The sequence below is a fragment of the Budorcas taxicolor genome, chromosome 7, assembly GCF_023091745.1.
Source record: "Budorcas taxicolor isolate Tak-1 chromosome 7, Takin1.1, whole genome shotgun sequence".
NCBI lineage: Eukaryota > Metazoa > Chordata > Mammalia > Artiodactyla > Bovidae > Budorcas > Budorcas taxicolor.
In genome coordinates, this window is record NC_068916.1 from 83,079,807 (window position 1) to 83,094,620 (window position 14,814).

The following is a 14,814-nucleotide window of genomic DNA, read 5'->3' on the forward strand; positions in this document are numbered from 1 at the left end:
TCAGATTAGTTATCTCTTTTTTTTTCAGAGTTTTTTTTTTTTAATTAATGTATTTATTTTAATTGGAGGCTAATTACTTTACAATATTGTAGTGGTTTTTGACAAACATCGACATGAATCAGCCACGGTGTATATGCGTCCCCCATCCAGAACCCCCCTCTCACCTCCCTCCCCATACCATCCCTCAGGGTCATCCCAGTGCACCAGCCCTCAGCATCCTGTCTCATGCATGGAACCTGGATCCGCGATCTACTCCACATATGATAATACACATGTTTCAACGCTACCCTCTCAAATCATCCCACCCTTGCCTTCTCCCACAGAGTCCAAAAGACTGTTCTTTACATCTGTGTCTCTTTTGCTGTCTCACATAAGGGGTCATTGTTACCATCTTTCTAAGTTCCATATATATGCATTAATGGATCTTCCCTGGTGGCTCAGATGGTAAAGCATCTGCCTACAATATGGGAGACCTGGGTTCGATCCCTGGGATGGGAAGATCCCCTGGAGAAGGAAATGGCAAACCACTTCAGAACTCTTGCCTGGAAAACCCCATGGACAGAGGAGCCTGGTAGGCTATAGTCCATGAGGTCTCAAAGAGTCAGACATGACTGAGCAACTTCACTTCACACACTTGTATATATGCAAACAGTTAGTATACCATATTGGTGTTTTTCTTTCTGACTTACCTCACTCTGTATAATAGGTGCCAGTTTCATCCACCTCATTAGAACTGATTCAAATGTATTCTTTTTAATGGCTGAGTAATATTCCATTGTGTATATGTACCACAGCTTTCTTATCCATTCATCTGCCGATGGACATCTAGGCTGCTTCCATGTCCTGGCTATTATATCTCTTAAACGGGTGGGGCAAGGAGTTCTGGAGATTGGCCAGAGGTTGGGACTGGCTGGGAGCTGGTAGTAATCAACCTTAATGTCCATTTTTTCCTGTGGGTGAGAGAGTTCTTTGTTTTGCATAGAATGCTGGGGAGGACCTGGAGGAGAGTTTTAACTCCAGGCTATTTTGAGCCGTGTAACTTTCCTTCAGGAGGAGCTAGGGCTGAATCAGAAGGTACCACTCCATTCAGCAAGCACGTCTTGTACCAAATTTTGGATTTGGGAAGAAAAGTGTCTTTATACTGCTGCTGCTAAGTTGCTTCAGTCGTGTCCGACTCTGTGTGACCCCCATAGACGGCAGCCCACCAGTTTCCCCCATCCCTGGGATTCTCTAGGCAAGAACACTGGAGTGGGTTGCCATTTCCTATGAATTCTCACTTTTTATGCATCTCTGTAATAATTTAGTAGTAATAACTTACTGCCTATCCTAAAATATTTTAATATAGATACTTCTTTTGTTCAAAAAATAAACTCATGTTCGTTGTAAAACACTGTTACATTATAAGCCTTCCTGCTGTTAGTCATATGAATGCATTTTCAGAACCATGCCCAGGTAGGGGCTCATGGGAGAGGCTGCCCATGGTTCAGGCTATCAGGGATTCATTGCCTGGGGAGAATTTAAGAGCAAAAGTAAAACTTTTAGTGAATCTGCTTTTTTATTAACACTATTTGCCCAAAATCCCAAAGGACGTCAGTAATAAACTATTCTTCCTCTCCAGAGAGACTCATTCCCACTGTCTTGCCCTTTCTGTACTACTGTTTTTCCTTTAACAGAATTGGATCATTCTATATTTTTTTCAGTATTCAATGAGCATTGAACATTTTCTTTTATCACTAATCAATATCCTTCTAGGGCTTCCAAGGTGGCGCTAGTGGTAGATAACCCGCCTGTCAATGTAGGAGACATTAAGAGATGAGGGTTCAATCCCTGAGTTGGGAAGATCCCTGGAAAACGAAATGGCAACCTGCTCCAGTATTCTTGCCTGGGAAGTCCCAGGGATAGAAGAGCCTGGTGGGCTACTCCATGGGGTTGCAGAGTCTGGCACAACTGAGCGACAGCACAGCACAATATCCTTCTATATTGTAACTTTTGTATTTGCCTATCATGTCATCAGTTACTTACACAATCCCATGTTTTTGATTAATTTAGACTGCTTCTAATAATTCTTTCATATTTAATTACTTGTATTTTAAAAATGTAACTACTGACTCAAAATGTATGGGGAAAATTTGACTTTTTGTATTAATTTTTTAACATTGATTTTTAATTGGGAGATTTGTTGTGCTGGTTTCTGCCATGTAACAGTGTGAAACAGCCATAAGTATACATATATCCCCTCCCTCTTGAACCTCCTTCCCACACTCCCATTCCACCCCTCTAGGTTGTCACAGAGCAACAGGCTGAACTTACTGTGTTATAGGGCAACCTTCCAGCTAGCTCTCTTTTACACATGCTAATGGATATGTTTCTTTTCTTTTTTTAATTAGCGGAACACTGCTTTACAACATTGTGCTGGTTTCTGCCGAGAAACAAAGAAACAAAGGACATTAGTTATAATTGGCAGTGTATTTGTTTCAGTGTTATTCTTAATTCATTCCATCCACTCCCTCCGCCACTGTGTCCACAAGTCTGTTCTTTCCATTTGCACCTCTATTCCTGCCCTGCAAACAGATTCATCAGCACTATTTTTATAGATTCCTTGCATATGTATTAATATATGACATTTGTTTTTCTCTTTCTGACTTACTTTACTCTATATAACAGGCTCTAAGTTCATCCACCTCAGTTCAACTGACTCTAATTTGTTCCTTTTATGGCTGAGTAATATTCCACTGAATATGTGTACCACAACTTCTTTATTCATTCATCTGTTGTTGGACATATAGATCGCCTCTATGTCCTGGCTATTGTGAATAGTGTTCAATGAACACTGAGGTGGTTGTTGTTCAGTTGCTCAGTCGTGTCTGACTCTTTGTGACCCCATGGACTGCAGCATGCCAGGCTTTCCTGATCTTCACCATCTCCCGGAGCTTCCTCAAACTCATGTCCATTGAGTTGGCTGTGTTGTCCAACCATCCTCTCTCATCCCCTTCTCCTCCTGCCTTCAATCTTTCCCAGCAACAGAGTCTTTCCCAGTGAATCAATTCTTCGCATCAGGTGGCCAAAGTATTGGAGTTTCAGCTTCAGCACCAGTCTTTCCAATGAATATTCAGGACTGATTTCCTTTAGGATGGACTGGTTGGATCTCCTCGCAGTCCAACGGACTCTCAAGAGTCTTCTCCAACACCACAGTTCAAAAGCATCAATTCTTTGGTGCTCAGCTTTCTTTATGGTCCAACTGTGACATCCTTATTCCTTAAATTTTATTTCTTTTTTGGATCTCTCCTAACAGGGATGCTTGAGTTTCCACTTATTGTAATCCAACTCTCACATCCATACATGATTAGTGGAAAAAACATTGTTTTGACCAGATGGACCTTTGTTGGCAAAGTAATGTCTGCTTTCTAATATGCTGTCTAGGTTGGTCATAGATTTTCTTCCAAGGAGCAAGTATCTTTTAATTTCATGGCTGCAGTCACCATCTGCAGTGATTTTGGAGCCCAGGAAAATGAAGTCTGTCCCTGTTTCCATTGTTTCTTCATCTGTTTGCCATGAAGTGATGGGACTGGATGCCATAATCTTCATTTTTTGAGTGTTGAATTTTAAGCCAGCTTTTTCACTCTCCTCTTTCACCTTCATCAAGAGGCTCTTTAGTCCCTTTTCGCTTTCTGCCACTAGGGTGGTGTCATCTGTATATCTGAGGTTATTAATATTTCTCCTGGCTCTCTTGATTCCAGCTTGTGCTTCCTCCAGCCCAGCATTTCACATGACGTATTCTGTGTATACGCTAAATAAGCAGGGTGACAATTTACAGCCTTGACATAACTTCTTTCCCATTTTGGAACCAGTCTGTTGTTCCATGTCCAGTTCTAACTGTTGCTTCTTGACCCATATACAGGTTTCGCAGAGACAGGTAAGGTGGTTTGGTATTCCCATCTCTTTAAGAATTTTTCAAGTTGTTGTGATCCACACAGTCAAAGGCTTTATTCTAGTCAATGAAGCAGAAATACATGTTTTTCTGGAATTCTCTGCTTTTTCTGTGATCCAACCTTCACCATCTCTTGGAGCTTCCTCTAACTCATGTCCATTGAGTCAGTGGTGCTGATGTTGGCAATTTGATCTCCGGTTCCTCTGCCTTTTCTAAATCCAGCTTGAATATCTGGAAGCTCTTGGTTGACATAGTTTTGAAGCCTAGCTTGGAGAATTTTGAGCATTACTTTGCTAGAGTGTTGCTGCTGCTGCTGCTAGGTCGCTTCAGTCATGTCCAACTCTGTGCGACCCCATGGATGGCAGCCCACCAGGCTCCCCCGTCCCTGGGATTCTCCAGGCAAGAACACTGGAGTGGGTTGTCATTTCCTTCTCCAATGCATGAAAGTGAAAAGTGAAAGGGAAGTCGCTCAGTCGTGTCTGACTAGCAGCGACCCCATGGACTGCAGCCTACCAGGCTCCTCTGTCCATGGGATTTTCCAGGCAAGAGTACTGGAGAGGGGTGCCATTGCCTTCTCCTTGCTAGAGTGTTAAATGAGTGTAATTGTGCAGTAGTTTGAACATTCTTTGGCATTTCCTTTCTTTGAGGTACACATGTCTTTTTCAAGTATAGTTTTCTCAGGATATATGCCCAGTAGTGGGATTGCTGGGTCATATGGTAATTTTATTCCTAATTTTTTAAGGAAACTCCATGCTGCACTCCACAGTAGCTATATCAGTTTACATTCCCACCACTAGTGCAAGAGGGTTCCTGTTTCTTCACATCCCCTTCAGCATTTATTGTTTGTAGATTTTTTGATGACGGCCATTCTTACTGGTGTGAGACATACCTCATTGTATTTTTGATTTGTATTTCTCTAATATTGGCAATGTTGAACACCTTTTCAAGTGTTTATTGGCTATCTGTATGTCTTCTTTGGAGAAATGACTGTTTAGGTCTTCTGCCCATTTTTTGACTGGATTGTTTGTTTTTCTGATATTGAACTATACGAACTGCTTATAGATTTTGGAGATTAATCCTTTGTCAGTTGCTTCATTTGCAATTATTTCTCTCCCATTCTGAGGGTTGTCTTTTTGTCTTATTTCTAGTTTCTTTGCAAAAACTTTTAAGTTTAATTAGCTCCCGTTTGCTTATTTTTGTTTTTATTTCCATTACTCTTGATGATGGGTCAAAGAGGATCTTGCTGCACTTTATGTCAAGGAGTGCTTTGCCTATACTTTCCTCGAAGAGTTTTATAGTTTCTGGCCTTACATTTAGATAAGACTTTTAATAATGAGAAAATTTCTTTAAATAGTGTTTACTATTGACAATCCCATAGCAGCATAAGAGAATAGGCATTCCCCAATAGCTGTGCCAACACTACAATTTGTCTCACAACAAAGCAAGATAAAAACATAAACACTTGATCAGTTTGGTAAATTGGTGACTGCATTTGATTGTGTTGTAACTTATTTTACTTTGACTAGTTGTGGGGCTGATTATTTTGGTATATTTATTATTTTTAATTCTGCTCTTATAGTCACCCTCTTAACATCTTTAAATGATCTCACCCCTCTTTTGAACTGTGTGTATATGTGTTCACACATTCATAAAAATCTGTGCAGGTTAGGAGCATTACCATCTATTCGTTGTATATGCTGCTGATATTTCTATAAAGTTTATCATTTGTTTACTGATTTTGAGTCTGAATTTTTGGGTTAACTAACATTTTTTAAATTTAATACTATTGTATTCTATCTTTAATAACATCCAAAATCAGCAGTGGAAATGTCAGTTTTCATTCCAATCCCAAAGAAAGGCAATGCCAAATAATGTTCAAACTACCACACAATTGCACTTATCTCACGCAATAGCAAAGGCTCAAAATCCTCCAAACTAGGCTTCAACAGTTCATGAACCGTGAACTTCCAGATATTCAAGCTGGATTTAGAAAAGGCAGAGGACTCAGAGATCAAATTGCCAGCATCCATTGGATCATCAAAAATGCAAGAGAGTCCCAGAAAAATGTCTACTTTTGTTTTATTGACTACACCAAAGCCTTTGACTGTGTAGATCACAACAAACTGGAAAATTCTTCAAGATATGGAAATACCATACCACCTTACCTTCCTCCTGAGAAATCTGTATGCAGATCAAGAAGCAACAGTTAGAACTGGAACAATAGACGGTTCCAAATTGGGAAAGGAGTATGTCAAGGCTGTATATTGTCACCCTGCTTATTATCCCTATTGGGATTCCCTGGTAGCTCAGATGGTAAAGCATCTGCCTGCAATGTGAGAGACCTGTGTTCGATCCCTGGGACCCTGGGTCGGGAAGATCCCCTGGAGAAGGAAATGGCAACCCACTTCAGTACTCTTGCCTAGAAAATTCCATGGATGGAGGAGCCTGGTGGGCTACAGTCCATGGGGTCTCAAAGAGTCGGACGTGACTGAGTGACTTCACTTTGGGTAGAATTATTATTGCTAGTTCTATCTTCCAAATTTGGTAGTTTTCCTTTGCTTTCACCTATTGCTTCTTAATTTATTATTAACAGTTATTTTTGTTTGTTATTTTGATTCCTATTCATCCCTTGTGGATTGGAACACATTATCAATAATTTTTATATTTTAAAAAGCCAGAGAAAAGTATATGTGTTTATATTTATAAATTTCTTATATTTCTGACAGTTTAACTTCCTTTATGTTGCTATTTTATTAAGTGACATATAAATATAAATGATCATTGTATATTTGTTGAGAACTGTGTCTCTTAGCAATATAAAATAGTGAATCTCTATCTCATTTAATATTTGTCCTTGAACTTGTTTTGTAGGCTGTTTATATCACTGCTTTCTGTTTATTTGCATTTTCTTATAATCCTGTGTTCCCTCTTTTATTTTGACTCTTTTACCTAATTTTATCTTAGATGCTTCTCATATGAAAAGTGTTTTTATATTAGAGAGAAATTGTTAATTTAAAATCCAAATAGACTAAAACAGTATCTGTCTTTAGGAACTAAGGGAAGATATGGAAACAGGTGATGGACTAATTCATATTCAGGGAGGAAAGCAAAATCTCTGACTCCCTTGCATTCACATAGGCTTATAGAACAGTCAAAGTGAATAGTGAAATTTCAAAGCCTATTCTTCTGGATTGCTAAAAGGTGAGACCTAGAGTGAAAGAGCTGTTTGAACAGTGATATTAATAGAGTTTGGAAAAGCAAAGGCAGGATGGAAGACTATTTGTGGTTCAAAAGCTAGATAGATTGCCCTGTTTAATGTAGGGAGGATAGCTGAGTTTTCTGTAAGTATAACAGTGAGGAGTTCTTGGAAATCTGAGGGACCTTGTGATATGCAAGGCATCTTGAGAACAAAAGAATATGCAATAAACAGATGTGTTGGGGCCCTGCCATGGTCTCAAAGCTTCAGTGATGTCTGCAACCCACACCATTGCTTATCTAGGGAGCTGGACACGGTGAAAACCCAGGAGGGAGGCAGGAGTAAAAGCTGGAGAGATAGGAGGTTAGATGCAAGTGAGATTTAGAGTTCAGAAGTTAAAGACCTTGACTCCAGCAAAAGCAAGAACATACCAACTCAGAACATTGATCTTCCTGTAAATTGTGAGGTGATACAATGTGTATTTCTTTTAATCTCATACAGCATATCATCTCACCTGACATCTGGGTTACATATATCTAAAATTTTTGTTTAATCTAGACTGGCCATCTTTGCCTTTTAATAGGAAGCATAATCTACTTGTATTAATCATCTTATTTGATATATTTGCATTTATTACCATCACATTTATACATATTGGGCCTATTTTTAAACTTGAAATATAAAATAGTTTTCAGAATGGATACATGGACAGATGCATATTTTTTAAGCACCTAACTAAAAATATTTTTATAACTTTCACATGAAGAGAATCAAGATGGAAAAAATAAATCTTGGGTTAAATTTTTTATTATTGTTGTTTACTTTTCAGAACTCAGTAAACATTGTTTGATTGCCTTCTGGAGTCAGTGTTGGGAAGGAGATATCTAAATTCAATTTGAATTTTGTTCTTTTGGGCATCCCTGGTAACACAGCTGGTAAAGAATCTGTCTGCAATGTAGGAGACCCCAGTTTAATTCCTGGCTCAGGAAGATCTGCTAGAGAAGGGATAGGCTACCCACTGCAGTATTCTTGGGCTTCCCTGGTGGTTCAGCTGGTGAAGCCCAATACAATGCACCTACAATGCAGGAGATCTGGATTTGATCCCTGGGTTGAAAGATGCCCTGGAGAAGGAAAATACGACCCACTCCAGTGTTCTGGCCTGGAGAATTCCATGGCCTGTATAGTCCTTGGGGTCACCAAGAGTCAGACAGGACTGAGCGGTTTTCACTTTTGTAGATTATCTGCTTTCCTTTATAGTAGTTGAGTGTCTTCTACCCCTCGATTTTGTGAAATATAAGTCATAACTAGGATATATTACCATATTAACTCTTTTCATTATTTATATCTTACTTTTGTCCAGTCCTTTAGATAAAGACTTTGTCTTTCTTAAGCTTAAACAATTTTTTTAAATTTCATCTATTACTAACCTTGTAATTAAGTTTTTTTTTTTTTTTCTTTTAATTCTGGGATGTCTCATATAGGTTGGATTCTGACTCTTTCCTCCATTCCTAACATATTTCATGACAATATTTTTATCTTTTTGTCTTTCTTTTCTGAATTCAGGGTTGATTTCTTAAGTTCATCTCCTACCGCACTAAAGTAAATGTGCAAAACCCAATGTACTGTTCATTCTCATTGTCAAGGCTCAAAATGCAGGTAAGTAGGAGGCATATTTTCTGTAGAGACTTTAAAAACAATAACAAAATCAAGTTAAATCACTTTTCTTTTCTTTATCATTATGTGGCAGGAACTGTAATAATGCTTGCTTAGGGTACAGATTATGTCTCTAATCCTGGTAGGACTACATATTTATGCACTAAAATAGTCATTATAAGAATTAACAAACAGATCATTAATTATGTCACTTCTGCTTTTCTATGTGGCTAATTGAGTTTTGTTTTTGTTTAGAATTTAAATCAATGAACTGCTAGTATGATATTTTTAATTGATAAGTGAAAATTTTAGCTTATAAGTAAGACATTTTATTGCACTTAAATAGTAATAAAAATATAAATTCTAAAAATAAAATGCTATTCTTTTAAATGATAATTAAAAAGTAGTAACAATGATGATTACTTATTACTACGTGATTGTGGTTTTTGTCATATAGAGGAAGGAGATTTTAAAACACGATCTGATTTTGTCATCAAATATGCTAGTCATGTCACTGCCAACCATGGTGATATCAGCTTTTTTCAGCAGCTCATTCTGTGAGGAAATTTGATCAATTAGGTTTTCTCTTTAAAACCCTATTAACATTGACAATCTGCTTGCTGTGGCCATCTGGTCTACCCAGTCTCCTTTCTCTCCCTGCACTTTGATGCTGTGTAAGTGAAACGATGTAGGATCTTTTAAAAGTCTCCTACCCTTGTTTACTAGAAAAGCTGAATTTTTGCAGGTCTCTAATGGCACCCCACTCCAGTACTCTTGCCTGGAATATCCCATGGATGGAGGAGCCTGGTGAGCTGCAGTCCATGGGGTCGCTAAGAGTCGGACACGACTCAGTGACTTCCCTTTCACTTTGCCTTTCATGCATTGGAGAAGGAAATGGCAACCCACTCCAGTGTTCTTGCCTGGAGAATCCCAGGGACGGAGGAGCCTGGTGGGGTGCCATCTATGGGGTCGCACAGAGTCGGACATGACTGAAGTGACTTAGTAGCAGCAGCAGCAGCAGCATGCCTCTTTTAGTGCAGTCCTGTCTCCACTTCCTCTTGAAGAAATTCATCAAAGCTTTCAACTCTTAAAAAAAAAATTGTTTATTCATTTTTGGCTGTGCTGGGGTTTGTTGCTGTGTGCCCTTTCTCTCTAGTTGCAGCAAGTAGGGGCTACTCTCTAGCTGTGGTGTGTAGGCTGCTCACTGCAATGGCTTCTCCCATTGTGGTACATCAGCTCTAGCACGCAGGCTTTAGTACTTGTGGTGCACGGGCTTAGTTGCTCCATGGCACGTGGGATCTTCCCAGACCAGGGTCAAACCGATGTCCCTTGCGTAACAGGGCAAATTCTTAACCACTGGACCGCCAGGGAATCCCCAACCTTGGATGGAACCCTTTCTACTTTCCAAATGGGTAGGAATTTTTTTGTATTTTGCTTTCTATTTCCATATACACAGAAAATATGAGGAAAATGTGAGAATGGTGGGGACCATCTATGCTCCTGTCATTATCTTTCCCTCAGTTTTCTGCTGCTTATTGATTTAAATCCCCCCTACTCTTACTCTCATTAAATGCATTTCTGGAAGAGGCGTTAATAAGCAGGCATTGTGTGTGTGTACACGCAAGTATGTGCGATGGTGTGCATGCATGTGTGTATGGATTAATTTTAAAGACTTACAGCTGTTAGAAGAAAGCTCTTGAGTAATCCTGTAATTACAGTGCACTGCATAGTTTAATGAAACCATACAGTTTTTTTCTTTCTTTTAAAGGAGTTAATGTAAGAATCTGAGTAAGTGTACTGTTACAACAATTTCTCAACAGAAATTTTAAAGTTTATACATGCTTGCATTCATAAAAGAGGAGACCTAGAAAACCACTTTGACTAGTTCAGGAAATATAAACTTTATTTTCTCAAAGAGAACACCCACAGTAGCTTGTAGAGGTAGTAGAACAGCTGAAGAATTACTGTTTTGAAGCTGAAAGCTCAGCATCAGTTTAGGGAATTGTGGTATCCCGAAGACTTTACAACTCTTTATTTCTATCCTATATATTTCAGAGCTGGTGTTTATCTACTCTTAGATTTATCCAATATAATGTACTTTTGATGAAAGTGATTCTACAGAATGTGACCAAATTACTGGCTTCTGAGGGAAGGCTAACAAGTCCCTAATACTGGCTGCAAGTACAACAAGGGTGTAAAACTCCTAGAAAACATCAGTGGAATTTAAACAATTCAGGACTAGGCTAGAAATCTAGGATTAATAGGTAGAATCCTATTATTGAGATAGTATTATTTGCCAAGATTAATAGTTAATTCAGTGAAAAATTAGTATTTAAGATGTGTAAGAGTTAAGTCCATGTAGAAGGAAGACAGAAGGCTATTTTTCATAATGGCAGATTTTTAAATGAGAATAGTACCCTGGGGGCAAAAGCAAGGCACCTATGTGTGTGGGGTTGGGGAGGAGGAGACGACGAATCAAATTCTGACTCCTTCTGGGGTCTCTCTGGTTCACCTTCTGAGTATAAGCCTCATTCCCATGCTACCACCTCATATGTCTGTTTTCTTGGGTGCCAAAATCACTGAGGACAGTGACTGCAGCCATGAAATTAAGATGCTTGTGAAAGTTTGCTGCTGTGAGCTGAGCCACGAATGATGTGATTCCTGGCCTCTGGTGGAGAGGAATTCAATCTGGGGCCAGAGACAAGGCTTGATCACTCAGAGCTTTTGTGTAATATTAAGGTTTATTAAAGTATAAAAGAGATAGAGAACGTTTCTGACATAGACCTCAGAAAGGGATAGAAAGAATGTCCCCTTGCTAGTTTTTAGCATGGAGTTATATACCTATTAACAAGCTACCAATTAGAGAAAGGAAATGCCTTAAAGCTGAGAGTTTCACCAAGACTTTCACCCATAACATGCATTTTGAGATAGTGTTGGCACAACATGAGTCATCCCTGGCCATAAAACAATGGACATGAATCTTGAAGAAAGGCAGTTTTCTAAGCAAATACATAGTTCATTAACACAGCTTAAGAAAATATTTCCATATGGAAAACACAGTGGTTAGCTCAAGGTTTGAGATAAAGTTAAGTTCAAGTGGAACCAGGTGTTGCCATGACAACACAGGATTAGAAGAGAAAAGAAAAAAAAATTGAAAAACAACTACCACTTGCTGTTTATTTTTTCCTGCCACTTGGGGACCTCTGACCTCGCTACTGAGGCTATTAACACTCTCACTTTCTCCTTGGAAGAAAAGCTATGACAAACCTACAGTTCAGTTCAGTTCAGTCACTCAGTCGTGTCCAACTCTTTGTGACCCCATGAATCGCCGCATGCCAGGACTCCCTGTACATCACCATCTCCTGGAGTTCACTCAGACTCATGTCCATCGAGTCCGTGATGCCATCCAGCCATCTCATCCTGGGTTGTCCCCTTCTCCTCCTGCCCCCAATCCCTCCCAGCATCAGAGTCTTTTCCAATGAGTCAACTCTTCGCATGAGGTGGCCAAAGTACTGGAGCTTCAGCTTTAGCACCATACCTTCCAAAGAAATCTCAGGGTTGATCTTCTTCAGAATGGACTGGTTGGATCTCCTTGCAGTCCAAGGGACTCTCAAGAGTCTTCTCCAACACCACAGCTCAAACGCATCAATTCTTCGGCGCTCAGCCTTCTTCACAGTCCAACTCTCACATCCATACATGACCATAGGGAAAAACCATAGCCTTGACTAGACGGACCTTAGTCGGCAAAGTAATGTCTCTGCTTTTGAATATACTATCTAGGTTGGTTATAACTTTTCTTCCAAGGAGTAAGCGTCTTTTAATTTCATGGCTGCATTCATCATTTGCAGTGATTTTGGAGCCCCCCCAAAAATAAAGTCTGACACTGTTTCCACTGTTTCTCCATCTATTTCCCACGAAGTGATGGGACCGGATGCCATGATCTTCGTTTTCTGAATGTTGAGCTTTAAGCCAACTTTTTCACTCTCCTCTTTCACTTTCATCAAGAGGCTTTTTAGCTCCTCTTCACTTTCTGCCAAAAGAGTGGTGTCATCTACATATCTGAGGTGATTGATATTTCTCCCGGCAATTTTGATTCCAGCTTGTGTTTCTTCCAGTCCAGCGTTTCTCATGATGTACTCTGCATAGAAGTTACATAAGCAGGGTGACAATATACAGCCTTGATGTACTCCTTTTCCTATTTGGAAACAGTCTGTTGTTCCATGTCTAGGTCTAACTGTTGCTTCCTGACCTGCATACAGATTTCTCAAGAGGCAGGTTAGGTGGTCTGGTATTCCCATCTCTTTCAGAATTTTCCACAGTGTCTTGTGATCCACACAGTCAAAGGCTTTGGCATAGTCAATAAAGCAGAAATAGGTGTTTTCTCTGGAACTCTCTTGCTGTTTCTATGATTCAGCAGATGTTGGCAATTTGATCTCTGGCTCCTCTGCCTTTTCTAAAACCAGCTAGAACATCAGGGAGTTCATGGTTGATGTATTGCTGAAGCCTGGCTTGGAGAATTTTGAGCATTACTTTACTAGCATGTGAGATGAGTGCAATTGTGCGGTAGTTTGAGCATTCTTTAGCATTGCCTTTCTTTGGAATTGGAATGAAAACTGACCTTTTCCAGTCCTGTGGCCACTGCTGAGTTTTCCAAATTTGCTGGCATATTGAGTGCAGCACTTTCACAGCATCATCTTTCAGGATTTGAAACAGCTCAACTGGAATTCCATCACCTCCACTAGCTTTGTTCATAGTGATGCTTTCTAAGGCCCACTTGACTTCACATTCCAAGATGTTTGGCTCTAGATTAGTGATCACACCATCATGATTATCTGGGTCGTGAAGATCTTTTTTGTACAGTTCTTCTGTGTATTCTTGCCACCTCTTCTTAATATCTTCTGCTTCTGTTACATCCATACCGTTTCTGTCCTTTATCGAGCCCATCTTTGCATGAAATGTTCCCTTGGTATCTCTAATTTTCTTGAAGAGATCTCTAGTCTTTCCCATTCTGTTGTTTTCCTCTATTTCTTTGCATTGATCGCTGAAGAAGGGTTTCTTATCTCTTCTTGCTATTCGTTGGAACTCTGCATTCAGATGCTTATATCTTTCCTTTTCTCCTTTGCTTTTCACCTCTCTTCTTTTCACAGCTATTTGTAAGGCCTCCCCCGGCAGCCATTTTGCTTTTTTGCATTTCTTTTCCACGGGGATGGTCTTGATCCCTGTCTCCTGTACAATGTCACAAACCTCATTCCATAGTTCATCAAGCACTCTATCTATCAGATCTAGGCTCTTAAATCTATTTCTCACTTCCACTGTATAATCTTAAGGGATTTGATTGAGGTCATTCCTCAATGGTTTAGTGGTTTTCCCTACTTTCTTCAATTTGAGTCTCAATTTGGTAATAAGGAGTTCATGATCTGAGCCACAGTCAGCTCCCAGTCTTGTTTTTGTTGACTGTATAGAGCTTCTTCATCTTTGACTGCAAAGAATATAATCAGTCTGATTTCGGTGTTGACCATCTGGTGATGTCCATGGTTAGTGTCTTCTCTTGTGTTGTTGGAAGAGGGTGTTTGCTATGACCAGCACATTTTCTTGGCAAAACTCTTATTAGTCTTTGCCCTGCTTCATTCCGCATTCCAAGGCCAAATTGCCTGTTACTCCAAGTGTTCCTTGACTTCCTACTTTTGCATTCCAGTCCCCTATAATGAAAAGGGCATCTTTTTTGGGTGTTAGTTCTAAAAGGTCTTGTAGGTCTTCATAAAACCTTTCAACTTCAGTTTCTTCAGCATTACTGGTTGGGGCATAGACTTGGATAACTGTGATATTGAATGGTTTGCCTTGGAGATGAACAGAGATCATTCTGTCTTTTTTGAGATTGCATCCAAGTACTGCATTTCAGACTCTTTTGTTGACCATGATGGCTACTCCATTTCTTCTGAGGGATTCCTGCCTGCAGTAGTAGATATAATGGTCATCTGAGTTAAATTCACCCATTCCAGTCCATTTTAGTTCACTGATTCCTAGAATGTTGACGTTC